Raw genomic sequence first — 13979 nt, forward strand, 5'->3', positions numbered from 1 at the left:
TCGTGGACGGGTTGTAGGGTGAGGGAGCGTATACTCACAGTAGGGGAAGCGGCCAAAGCGAGGCTGGTTCACTCACACTCTTGTGGTTCTCGACAGCCAGTGACGCATTCAAAGTGCCAAAATGACGCAAAGTCCGCGCGCTATGGAGTGACGAAACACTTGTAGCTCAGGGCAGACTCAAACCTGTCAACCGGTTCTCAAGTTCTTGGGGGCGCCCCCGAGTGCGTCAAATCCTCCAGGAGACACCAAAGGTGCGGTTAATATTCAGTAGTGATCAAAAGAATGGCAGCTCTTCAGGCGTGCCTCCCGGAGTGGCCAAAAGGCGGTAATTGTCGAGGAGTGACCAAACGGGTGGTAATCCACAGAGTAACCAAGAGTGCGTCAAATCCTCCAGGAGTGATCAAAGATGCGGTAATTATTGAGGGGTTACCAAAGTGCTGTTATTCTTCAGGTGTGGTGAATAGTGCGGTAATTCTTCAGGGCTGTTCGCAAGTGCTTTTAGTTTTTGGAAAGTTGACTGTGACTTAGTAGAGAAATGCTTGAGGTTGTTCGCGGTTCCATTAAGTATTCCATAAATTGTCCATAAATTCGTCTCTGAGGTAAATCTTCGTGCACAGGAAACTCGGCATATAACAATTCTCTTCTCAGCACAGTGAATTAAAGCCGGGTTCGGGCTGCGCCTCCCCGAATCCGAGAGAAGAAGGGGTGGGTTCTTAGGGCAAAGGGGTGGAGCTCCCCCAGGTGTCAGGCGCTGCCCCTTCTCTCTCCCCGCTCCGGTAGGTTCAATTAGGATGTTTTCTCATGTCTGACAGTGCGCGGGGTGCGGGTGCGCAGCGCACTTGGCCAAGCTCCGGTAGAAGCGGATGCTGATGCGCTCTAAGGCCAGGTGTGTGCGTCTGACAGGAGGTGCGGTGCTCGGAGTACTGGAGCGCAACGCTCTGTGCCAGGCTCCGGTGCTGGGGCCCAGCGACACTGGCCAGGCTCTGGTGCACGGCGTCCTGGGGTGCTGTGCGCAGCGCCCTTGGCCAGGCTCCGGTGCTGGGGTGCTGTGCGCAGCGCTCGCGTGGAGGCTGGGGTGCAGCGCTCGCGTGGAGTGCTGGGGTGCAGCGCTCTTTGCCAGGCTTCGGTGCTGGGGTACTGGTGAACAGCTACACCGGCCAGGATGCGTGCGTCTGACAGAGGTTCCGGGGCTCCCAGTGCTGAAGCGCAGCGCCCTGGTCTAGGCTCTGGTGCGCGGTGTGTAGGGGCGCAGTGCCCTTGGCCAGCCTCTAGTTTATGGGGTGCTGCTGGTGCGTAGCGCCCTTGGCCAGGGTGCGTGCGTCTGGCAGAGGCTCCGGGGCTCGCAGTGCTGAAGCGCAGCGCCCTTGGCCAGGGTGTGTGCGTGTGTGTGTGTGTGTGTGTGTGTCTGGCCGTGTTTGACCAGAGCCCAAGTGCAGAGCTCAGCAGACCGCGCGCGCGCTGGGATCTCCTCTTACAGTCGAGCCGAGGTCTCCCCTCCTCCCCTCTCTCTGTCTGCACTTCAGCATGTGATCTCTGGAGCTCTCTCCCCTGCGCCTCCCTCCAGGGCTCCAGAGAGGGGCTCCCGCACACCCCTCCCAGTTCCTAAAACAGCAGAACGGGAGCCAGGCTGCGGGTTCCACTTACAGCCGTCAGTCTGGGTCACCTCCGGCACGGGGATGCCCAGGGCAGGAAGAGGGACGTGTCCCGCTCGCGCCCACCATGGACATGTCAGGGTCAGTCAGAGGGCATCTCCAGATCAGAAAGAGGGTCAGAAAGAACTGCATCTCCTTTTTTTAATAAAACGTTTGATCGAGTTTTTCAACAAGAAAAGCAAACAAACAGAAAGTACATATTGCGACTGCAGACGACCCGACTCTCTATATTAGTTCATTTTAACCACCTCCTGGGTAGTGCACATTCCCAACCATGTTACCCACCAATTCACAGAATGAACTTATGACTCAATCCTAAACTTACTACTATTTTGGCATTCACAGAATGCACTTACTACTTATGGTATTCACAGAATGAACTTACTACTTTTGGTATTCACAGAATGCACTTACTACTTATGGTATTCACAGAATGAACTTACTACTTTTGGTATTCACAGAATGAACTTACTACTTTTGGTATTCACAGAATGCACTTACTACTTTTGGTATTCACAGAAGTTAGGATTTTGTCTTAAGTTTGTCTTAAGACAAACTTAAGACAGACTTAGGACAGCCTTAAGACAGACTTAAGACAAAATCTTAACTTCTGTGATACCAATAGTAGTAAGTGCATTCTGTGAATACCAAAATAGTAGTAAGTTTAGGATTGAGTCTTAAATTCATTCTGTGAATCGGGCCCAAAATGTGCCAAAGCCCATATTTTCACTCTCATTCATCATGGCCAGCCCTCAGTAGGGCTCAAGAGGGATGCCTCTGAATTGGCTTCTTGTACACCCTCTGGCTGCATATATATACATCTCTAACCTCAGGGATTGATCTGCGCCTCTCTTCCATCCCTCCAATGATGGGGCTCTGCAGCTTTCCATGATTTAGCAATGTGCCTTTTGGCCACGGCAAGACCCAACCACGATAGAGCTAGCTTATATCTATTACTGTCGATGTCCATCATAATGTGCACAAGGGCAACTTTTGGGTCTCTGGGGATATACCAACGAAGTACCCACCCCAAGCATGCACGTACCCCTTCCCGGTGGGGCCAGACTCCCACAGGCCCAAATAGTACACAGGAAGTCTGTGTTGAGTGCGGCATTGTGGGCAATCCGCGGAACGCACCACCCTCATCTTCCACAGACTATCACGTCTGTAGTAAATCCTACATAGGTACTTCAAATGTGACACAATCCAAGGACGCAACTAGACATGAACTTCGGGGAGGTTGGGGGGGGAGGGGGCTAAGACTCCCAGCCAGGGCCGGGTCGAGTGCTGGTGGCAGCTGTTACGACAGTCTTTTTTGGCACTCCCTCCCCTATATCATCCTCCTCTATGAATTCCCTTACTACCACTCTCCACCAATGCACCTCATCTATCCATAGCTTCTCTCCGACATACGTTTCGTTTTTTAGGTTGAGCCTGAGCCAGCGCGCATGCGCTGCACTGCGAGACTTCTTGTAAGCGCTCTAAACTACTTTGTGTAGGTCTGACAAGGTTGGATGTTGGCTGTGTCATTTTGTTATCGTAGCCTGCAAATGGCTAAAGGCGGGCCCATGTCCCACCTCTTTTGTAAATGTTCACTTCCACAGCATTTTCCTTGCGGGAGCGGGCAGCGGCACGCAGGGTGGTGGCTGCATTCCTCTCCTCGTGGTTCAGATTACTATTTACGGGCAACGAGCTGTGCTTTCGCTTGTTTGACTCTGTTTTGGGTGTCCTCTTTCTGAAGTCTCTCTTTAAACTTTCTTTGTGCCTTCCTCCTGTATTTTTTTACCTTCTTCTTTTAGTGCAGATAGTTATTTTATTTTATCGTATAGTATTATACAAATTAAGCGCAGAAGAAAATGTTTTCAAATCAAGCGTCTGCTTCAGTCTGAAAGTCCTGCTTCCAGTTTATAATGAAGACACGAATGGGTGGTGCATTTGATGTCAACCAAACGCTTCTGCTTTCAAGCTGTTTCGCCTGAGGCAATTTGTAATGTTCTGGTGAAAAAAGGCTTCCCTTTTACCTCATGAATGCTGAGGGCACGAAATACAGATTCCAAGTTGCATTGGGCCGAAGCCGGCGTGCAATCGGAAACACATGCTGCCGCGTAAGGCCTGTATCTTTAAGGGAGCAAGCACTGTGCTTGTTTATCAAAGCTCAGCCAGTTATATATGCTAACAATTTGTGTCACCAGCGTCTCTGAAATTTTTTACACAAACGGGCTGTAAATTATTAGTAAACTAAGCAGAACATGTGAGCTGGGTATTAAGGCGGATGCGTATAAGACACCCTTGGGACCTGAGTGAAGGGAAGCAGTGCACAGAAACAAATATGACACGGGGGTAATTTACCAGTGGATTGAGAGATGAGGGCCTGACTGGGTCAGATGAAACTGGTTCTGCCTTCAGCATATCTGCCGCATGGGCGTTTTTACAAACTAGCAGTTGAAATGCCATAGGTGTCGCATTTACGAAACTCTTGTAAATGCAAGACCTATTGCATTACAAATGCTTGTTTATAGTGCTACTCATAGTTCAGTCACACTCAGTTCTGTGCTTTGCATGGTACACGTTCTTCACAGAAGGCACATTAACCCTCCGTGGTACTTTACGATGAGCCAAAACTGCAGCTAGACAAAATTCTGAACTCTCACTAGCAGGAAAATGAATCATCAGAGTTATCTTGATATGTTTATTGTTGCCTGAAAGCTACCTGATGCACAAGGGAGTTCATGTGCTTTCAAACCAAAAATGATTTTTAAACACAGCGCCTCCCACCAAAGTGAACACCAGGTGCGGCTACACCGGTCGCACCGCTCTAAAGCCACTTCATCTCCCAGCAATGGGGCAAGACAAATGGGATGAGAGCTAACCTCATACTCTTTATATGAGGAAAACATATATGTAAGCAGTGGGGTGTGATACTTCCCCAGTATCCAGAAAGCAAAACAAGTTAACAGATTTCTTGTAGATGATTTAAGGGAGAGTAGACTTCTCCCCTGAGAATGTTTGGAAACTTTTGGGATTGCATTTGCTTAAACGCTGGACATTCATTAATTATTCCAGTATTTTCATAGTGCCCCAGGGAAGCCTGGCTTTTCCTAGGAATAGATCTAATTTATTTCAAATTCTTAAGTCAGAAATTACTTCCACTGTACCAGGGTCATAATTTTTTCATGAATGAACCCCTTATGCCAAGGAGTACATTCAAAATGACAGTGCCAGAAATTTACCAAGGACTTCTCAGCCACAGCCATGGGTACCTCTAAAAATTCCCTCCAGTATACAAGGGTATGCATTTTGCCATTGACATCCCCTATAAAATGAGTACAGGAAATCTTATGACAAGAGTTAACTCAAATATCAGTTCCAACATTTTGCTTTGGATCTACCCCTTATGCTAAGAATTATGTGCATCATTTCAGGTGGTGGCCCGTGTTCTGTGTCCCTGCCACTGGGTATGACTGGGCTAGCAGCTTTTTCAGTTAGACAGTTCGAGTCCCCACAGCCAAAGATGGTGTCTTAATAGAAGCATGCCAGGGCCTGCAGTTTGCATTAGGTAACACCTCCCATCAATATGCTATTAGTGCCCTTGTCATTAAGGCAAGAATAACCTCCAGTATGCCAGACCAGCAGCACGCATAATACACATACACTGACACACATTCTCACACACATTCTCAATATATCTCTTGCACTCTTTCGTACACTTGTACTCTGTCACACTCACACACAGACACACTGCCACTCACACTTCCATTAGTCAATCTGCTTTTATTGTGTTCGAAAAGCTTGCCCTGCTGCTTCTGCTATACCTGCCTAATCTTTTAGTGAAGCTTAATAAAACATATTCTATATTACAAATGAATAATATATTGCCTGGTCTTTGTTTGTTACAAGTATGATGTGAATGAAACACACACTTCCTTAAAGTAGCTGTACAGGGCTTATCTCTGGTTTCACGTATGGATCAAGCAGTTACAATATCAGAAATGAACGAATACACATTCTAACATGTATATCACAGCATCCAACGTATCTTATGAAATGCCTGACTTCTTCAGCAACCATGGATTTTCTCCAGTAACACTTTGCCTTTTTGGGGTTTTTGAGACCCAACTTACAATGTAAACACAAAACTACAAGTCCCGGAATAAAGCATTGTGGTGAATGGAAGGCCAGGAATGGCTGAAGGTGTCACACGATCCTCAATCCATCGCCAGAACCCAGAGCATCAGCTCTAGTCCCCATCCTTGCGCCATCCCACATTCTCAGTCCACTCTCCCCTCTTGCACCAGCCCGTTGTTGCAGACGGAATTTAGTTGGCTTCTAGAACCATGGAAAGAGCAAGTATTTTGTGGGTGCCTTTGTAGAACTATGTGTATATTCACAAGAGTTGTGTAATTTTTATATGTGCAGGGTAAGAGGTGTGTTCATGTAAGTGCAGGGTGATGGTGAATAGTGTGAGTGAGTGCAAGGTGAGTGGTGTGAGTGTAGGGTGAAAAATGTACCGATGTTACTGTTGGTGAATGGCATGAATGCAATGTGAAAGGAGGGCCCATGTGAGTGTCAGGTGAGAGGAGTCCGTGCAGAGTGAGAGGAGTGAGTGCAGGTTGATGTGAGCAGCGTACATGTAGGGTGGGTGGTGTGTCTGTGTGTGGTGTGGAGTGACCAGCAAGACTGTACAGTGATCTGTGAGAGTGATGTGATATATGATTGTGAGTGAGGGTGAAAGTGCAGAGTAGGAAAATGAATACATGGGGAGTGATGTGCTTGTTTGAGTAAGATTGCAGTGTGGGCAATGAGAGTGACAGGTGGGTGAAGTATCACATGAGTGCAATGTGAGTAGTGTGCTTGTGTAAGTGCAGGGTGAAAAGTGTGAGTGCATGGTGAGTGGTGTGAGTGCAGTGTGGTCACTGTGAGTGCAGGGTGAGCGGTGTACTCATGTGACTGGGTAAGTGGAGGCAGAACGGCATGAGTTAATGGCAAGGGGCATAAGTGCAGTGTGGTTTCTGTGAGTTCATTGTGTGTGGTTTGCTCATGTGAGCGCAGGGTAAAAGGAGGATGAAAGATGTGAGTGCAGGGAAATGGTGTGAGTGCAGAGTAACATCGTGAGTATAGTGTGATTGCTGTGAGTGTAGGGTGAGTGGTGAAAGTGACTAGTGAGTGGAGTGTCATGTGCTTGCAGATTGAGCGGTGTGCTAGTGTGAGTGCAGGGTAGGAGGAGGGTGAATGCAGTGAGTGCATGGTGAGCAGTGTTATGAGTGCAGTGTGATTGTTGTGAGTGCAGGGTGAAAATGAAAGTGAAGGGTGAGTGGTGATAATGAGGAGGGAGTTGGTTGAATGCAGAATGTATTCCCAGATAACTGGAGCATTTCATCATTATTGTAATGACAGCTGTCGTAGGGTTTCAGATATAAGTTAAACGATTGCTATGATGGCATCAATCAGGGATGGAGGGTGGAGAAAATAATGTGCTGATCCTGCAACAAACTTTCAGTCTCCTGATTAGGGTTGCTAGCTGATCGGATTTATACCAGCATCACCAGTATATTGATGTCCCAGCCAGTACAACATAAGTAAAATCACCTACAGCTGGTATTTTTAGCACTTAATGTGTGCATACTTCAAACAGCAAATATAAATAGCACCTTTAAATGTATTCTAGGGCTGCATTAATGATCCACAACTAACATAAATGAAACAAAGACAGAAAAGTCATGCTACAAATGAATACATGCCATTTTAATTACAGCCCTATTTAGCGTTAAGGCGTGGCCATTGCAGACTCTTTATGCAACAACAAATGGCCGGTATTGTTCTCTTGGAAAGGTGGCATCCCTACTCCTGAGATGCCTTTTCACGAAGATTTGTAAATTGTATGTGGACCTTAGTTGAGTCAGACTGCTCGTAAGTGATGTGCTTCATTTACAAATATATCCAATCATTTATTTACGAAAAACAAGCTCAGCAATTCAAAATAGAGGTAAGACTGGGGACCCAGGTGCAAAAGAACCATGGTTAAGAACATGAGGATGTATTTGGATATTTAATAATGGACTTCACTTTGGTTTTAGCCAGACGTGATGACCGATGACACTACCTGACAAGCCATAATAGTGAGCTTGCGGGAGGAGACTGAGTGTTGACTGAGTTGGGTCTAAATTAATTAATATCACCGCACAAGATGCAAATGAGTACTGTCCACCTAAAAACCACAGCACAATGGGATATAGACTTGATGTTTGACACAGGGTGTCTATGAGTTGGATATGCACTCACCTACTAATATAACACCTCGTGAAACACAGCACTTTGGGATACAAGATTGAGGCTTGACACAGGGTGCCTTTGAGTTGAAGAATACACCAAACACCTACTAAAATACTTTGTGAACCCTTAGAGCATGCAACCAAGGTTGTGGGCCTGTCACAACTCCTAAAATAATGAAAACTGTTTCTAATATGAATCTAATATTAGTTTTCAAATCCGAGATTATGATTTGCTGTAGAATCTTGCCCTGAGGAAGTGTGCTGTGACATCAACAGCTTGAGACGAAACAAGTGTTGGCAAAATGGCTTTCAGAATCAAGAAATAAAAAGACTCTTGAAACCACAATCTCAATTTAACACTGTGTGCCTGGAGAACAATAACATTAAAAATATAAGGACTCCTATCCTTAGATGCCAAAATGGCCTTTGACATGGTGGAGTGGGAATATTTGTTTGCGGTACTGTCCCGTATGGGCTTTGGCCCTAAGTATATTTCCTGGATCAGACTCTTGTATACCGACCCAGTGACACAGGTCACCGCGAATGGCCACATCTCATATACATTCCAGTTGGCACGAGGCACGCGTCAGGGCTGCCCCTTGTCCCCACGCCTTTTTGCCTTGGTCTTGGAGCCATTGGCGATATTGATTAGGAAGGCACCGTTGTTGAAAGGAATTAGTTGGCGGGAGGGTTGGGAGGACCGCGTGTCGCTCTACGTGAATGATATGCTCATTTATTTGACGGACCCCGAGAGAGGCATCCCGGCGCTTCTAACGATACGGGGAAACGTCAGGGTACACGCTAAATTGGTCAAAGTCGGTGATCTATATCTTGAAGGGGCTGCTCGCAGCAGACTGTCCACTTTTAATGACGTTGAGCTCCTTTAAATATCTGGGCATACACATCACCGATGATGCCGCAGACTTCCTCGAAAAAAACCTAAAACCCCCTTTAGACCGTCTCCGCTCCGACGTGAAACACTGGGCGACCCTGCCTCTGACTTTGCCCTTTACAAAATGAAGGCGCTCCCACTATTCTTGTATGCCCTGGAAAACACACCATATCCGATCGCGACGCTCTACTTCCAAGAGGTAGCTGCGATAGTTTCCAGCTTGCTATGGAGTAATCGACCGCCACGCATTGTGCATGCCAAGTTGAACAGGGATTGGTATGATGGGGATATTGCCTTGCCAAATCTGCAGCTGTACTACTGGGCAGCGCAACTTAAACTTGTGAACTAGTGGATACATGCACCACTGGGGACTAATTGCATGTTGTCCGCACTCTACAACAGGCACCAAGTAAAGAATTTGATAGGGCCCACACGACACAAAAGCACTAGGGCGATTGAGGTACAGTAAAGGCTTTACGCAGTGGGATAGCATTGGTATCTCCACAGTGGGCGATCTGTGGGAAAGAGGCACCGTGATCCCCTTCACTCAGCTCCAGCAACGGTATGGTTTGGGTCCGAATGAAACTTATAGGTATGTGCAAATACGGCACGCGCTGTTGCAAGCGATACCAGCTGACACTGAGGTCCCGGAGTCCTCGCCGCAAGAGGATAGACTACTCACCGACTATATGCAACAAGGCGCGACATCCCTTACTTATAAGAAACTGCTTAATAATTTAGCAGACCCCACACTGATATTGAGAGAGAAATGGGTGGGAGACATTGGCGAAATCGACGATTCAGAGTGGAATGAGGCACTGGCATCCCCGAAAGAGGTGGGCATCTCGGCCAAATTTAGACTAGTGCAGCTCAAAATCCTACATCGTACATACTATACCAGACACATGCTCCAAAGGATACACAGAGCGCCGCACCCATTTTGTCTTCGTGGCTGCGGGGAGGAAGGTACCCTTTTCCATACGCTGTGGGACTCCACACTGATAGTGCGCATCACCTGTCGCCAGTATTCAACTATCTCCCAAACACTCCAGATCTCCCTGATACCTGAGCCGCGTAATGTCTATTAAATATTTGGGAACCAACGGACTTGTCTAGGTATGGCCACATCTGGGCCACTCTGGCCATAATGGTTGCCAAAAGAGACATCGCGCAGAAGTGGGGCACGTCGGATCTCCCCACGGTCTCGATGTGGAGCAGAAACATGGATCTCTTAATGTTCACTGAACGTGCGGTGTATGTGCTTAGAACCTGCCCCCGCAAATGGAATAAAGTATGGATGGCTTGCAACATGTACAGAGTGGAGTTGTGCGACCCTCTACCAGAAGAGGAAGACGACATATCTGACGAAGAGGAGGTAGGGGAGTAGAAGAGGGTGAAGGGGAGTGGGTCCTGGGGGGAGTAATAGTGATGTGAGATACGCTGGATATAATTCTAGATATAATACTAGGTAATAGGATCCATTCAATGTGTGGTCACTGACGTGGTATTTATCAGGAACTGTGATTGTGTAATTTGAACCCAGTTACAAGTTATGTTCACAAAGTAAAAATATAAAACTGAAAGACCTACATTTTGTCGCCTAAGACACAGAACGTACTATTGGTAACGCTATCAAGAAACGCCGCCGGACCCCAGGGTTGTCGGCCTATTGGCTGTGTATAAGTGATCAGGAATGAGTAGAAGCACAAGAATGAAACACTTGGAGGGTTGTAGGCGATGCGATGTGTTTTATCTTGCATCTATACATAATAAAGGTCTTTTAAAAAAAAAATATATATATATAAGAACATCTCCACGGTAGGGGACATGTGGGATAAGGGGACGGTGGTTACTTTTGCACAACTCCAACAACAATATGATCTAGGACCGGCCGAAACATATAGATATGTGCAAATTAGGCATGCTTTACTAACAGCGATCCCAGCAGATACTGATGTCCCTGAGGCCTCACCAATGGAGGACCGTTTGCTCACAGACTTAATGCAGCAGTGTGCTACATCCCTCACTTATTGGATGCTCCTTAACAATATGCCCGACCCCACACTTAAACTCCGAGACCAATGGGTAGCAGAGGTGGGAGACATGGATGACACGGAGTGGTTTGCGGCCCTGGCATCCCCTAGGGAGGTGGGCATTTCGGCCAAGTTCCGGCTTATACAGCTAAAAATACTACATTATGTGTACTACACCAGAACAACCTTACACAAGATACACCGTGCGACACACCCGTTCTGCCTCAGGGGATGCGGGGAGGAAGGCACACTTTACCATACTCTGTGGGATTGTCCTGTTATAGTGGAGTACTGGCGACAGGTCCTGCGCACCATTTCACAAACATTACAAGTTTCCCTTCTGTCCGAGCCACGAAAATGTCTCCTCAATGTCTGGGACCCCACTGACCTCACTCGCTATGGCCAAACTTGGAGTACCCTCGGTTGCATGGTAGCGAAGAGAGACATAGCGCAGAGATGGGGCGCAGCAGATCCCCCCACATTAGCGCTGTGGTGCAGGAATATGGACTTGATCATGGTGACCGATCGCACAGTGTATGAACACAGGGGAAGTCAGCGTAAATGGAACAAAATTTGGACACCGTGGAACTCTTTCAGAGGGGACTTATGTGAACTATTGCCTGAGGAGGATCTAGATAGCTCAGATGAAGATGACGACGAGATCTAGAAAAGTGATATACTTAAGATAGTGATTAACTAAATGTCAATCGGGAAAGGTAACTGTTGTCTTGAATGCTGATGCACTGCCTAATTCTTTCATGTTCAACTGCTCATGCTCTATAGCGAACTAATTGATAACGCAACTCCTACTGGTCTAATGAAAAGTGATTAGATGCCTGTTGTCATAAATGCAGATGTTGTATTCCGCAAATAATAAAAATGTTTAAAAAAATATATATATATAAGGACATCATTGGCGTAGAGCACCACTCTGTCTGAGATGCCCATTGCCCAATCAAAATCCTTAACCTGCGAGTAAATGCTTAACCATCCGGTAAGGGTCTCGATTGCCACAGGGAAGACCAAGGTTCACAGCTGGGAAGCCCCGAAGGGTCCCCCTCTGTGCCGGGAAGATGCCTTAGAATGAGCTTCCTCTTCTGACACGTGCCAAGAGGCCTGTGTACATCAGGTGCACCCAGCTAATAACCTTGGGGAAGAAGTTAATCTTTCACAGGAGGAGAAACACGTATTCCGAGCTGATCTAATCGAATGTTTTGTGGAAATCTGCTAGGAAGATCATATGGGCACCTGGTAATCTGTCAGCCAATGCTAGGGCATTGTTCACCCTTTTGCTGCAATGCTTTTTGGCCAGGTTTTGGGCTGACCACAATGTTGGCCATTTAAAGTTCAGGACAGTGTTCCCTTCCATTGAGCCTCAAGAACAACCTCAGTGTGATTTGTAGGATTTAATAAACTACTCAGGGAACCCATCAGCACCTGGTGTCTTATCCAACTTTGCTGAACAAGAGCATCTTCTAGCTCCTCATCTGTGACCTCTCTTTCTAATTGCTCTCTGTGTCTCTCATTTACGGCTAACACCAGGTTTGAGAGGTCGGCAAAAAAATCTGCTAGGGCTGTGAGGTCAAACACATCTGCGCATGAATAAAGGGTAGCATGGCAGGAAACCAACACATGGGTTATGCCAGGCTACCCCCTTCACCATTATATCATCCTCGTTCAGCCCAGATATTTAATAGGCTCATGGCTGAGATGTAGTTGGCATAGCCAGTGGAGGGTTTGCTTGTATTATCTCCCACTGATAAATTTGGCTTTGCATGAGTAGCCAAGCGTTTTTTGCCTCTCACAACAATGTCTGTTTGAGGACAGTTTGGGTGTGCAGAGAATCCCTGAGATGGCTTGGTGAAAACCAATCTGGGAGCTGCACTTCCAATTCTACTTTATGCAATATATGTGCTTTGAAGGTTGCTGCTTTTTAAAATTTCTGTTGGTTTCACCCTATATGATAGCTGATAGCCTCCCTCCACAGCATGGGCTTAAGGGCTTCCCAAGGTGTTATTTGTGAATCATCGGCGTCTTTGTTGATGCTGCACTAACGGTCCATGGCATCAAGTAAGTATTGATACCATTTCAAGTCGGTCAGCCAGTGGGCGCTAAGACTCCACCGTAGCAATGAATTCCTTGGCCCTCGTCGCATACTGAGTGCCAGTGTTAAGTGATCGGACAAACCCCTCGCAAGTATAGCTACTTCGGCTATGCAATGTGTCTCAGTATGGGACATAAGGAAGTAGTCAAGATGGGAGAAGGTTCCATGAGCATTTCGAGTCGGTCAGCCAGTGTGCGCTAAGACTCCACTGTAGCAATGAATTCCTTGGCCCTCGTCGCAGACTGAGTGACACTGGTGAGTGATCGGACAAACCCCTCGCAAGTATAGCTACTTCGGCCATGCAATGTGTCTCAGTATGGGACATAACAAGTAGTCAAGATGGGAGAAGGTCCCATGAGCCCCAGAGTAATAGCATTTCTTTGTGGGATGTAGGACTCTCCACACACCTGACAACCCCAACACATTTAGGGATTTGGCTGAGGAGTTTGTCCAACAATCATCTCCGACCACCCCCTCGATCTGTCGGCTGACCAAGCAATACTCCATTGAAATCTCCGCCTGCTACCTAGGGTCGCAGAGGAGTTCAGCCTTCACTGCCTCTATGTTTTTTTAAGTCTACTGACAATAGGGGAGGAGCAGAGATGCTGAGCAGAGATAGAGGCTCTATATGGAAAAGCCCAAATACAGCTACAGAGGTGCCTGTGTTGTCATGCCAAATCTGTGTCATCTTAAAAGGGGGAAACAGCATTTACAACGCTGGCATTGCATCGCGCTACCATTACAACACGGTTGTTACAACGACTGCATTGTCAGTACGCGATGTAATTGCATCACAAGTCATTACAATGACTTGCACTAGGGGGCGCTCAGGTATTTGAAATAAATTCCAATTCATTTCCTACTGTTGCGCACACTGGAGTAGGAATGGTAATTAATACTATTTCTAAGTCCAGCGCACATAGTGCAAGTCATTGTAATGACTTGCGATGTAAATGCATCGCGTACTAACAAGTTACCACGCGGTCATGGTAACGACCGCGTTGTAATAGTACGTGATGTTATAGCATG

General features: G+C 46.9%; 1 protein-coding gene across 1 annotated transcript in view; it reads right to left on the reverse strand.

The window, feature by feature from the left end:
* Nucleotides 1-654, reverse strand: part of LOC144800897 (von Willebrand factor C domain-containing protein 2-like) — a 67178-nt gene extending 66524 nt beyond the window's left edge. Inside the window, exon 1 of the mRNA XM_078671717.1 lies at nucleotides 39-654. The gene's annotated coding sequence lies outside the window, so the exon portion shown is untranslated. The remainder of the gene's footprint in view (nucleotides 1-38) is intronic.
* Nucleotides 655-13979: the final 13325 nt, after the last annotated feature.

Source organism: Lissotriton helveticus, chromosome 1_2, assembly GCF_964261635.1.
Source record: "Lissotriton helveticus chromosome 1_2, aLisHel1.1, whole genome shotgun sequence".
Lineage (NCBI taxonomy): Eukaryota > Metazoa > Chordata > Amphibia > Caudata > Salamandridae > Lissotriton > Lissotriton helveticus.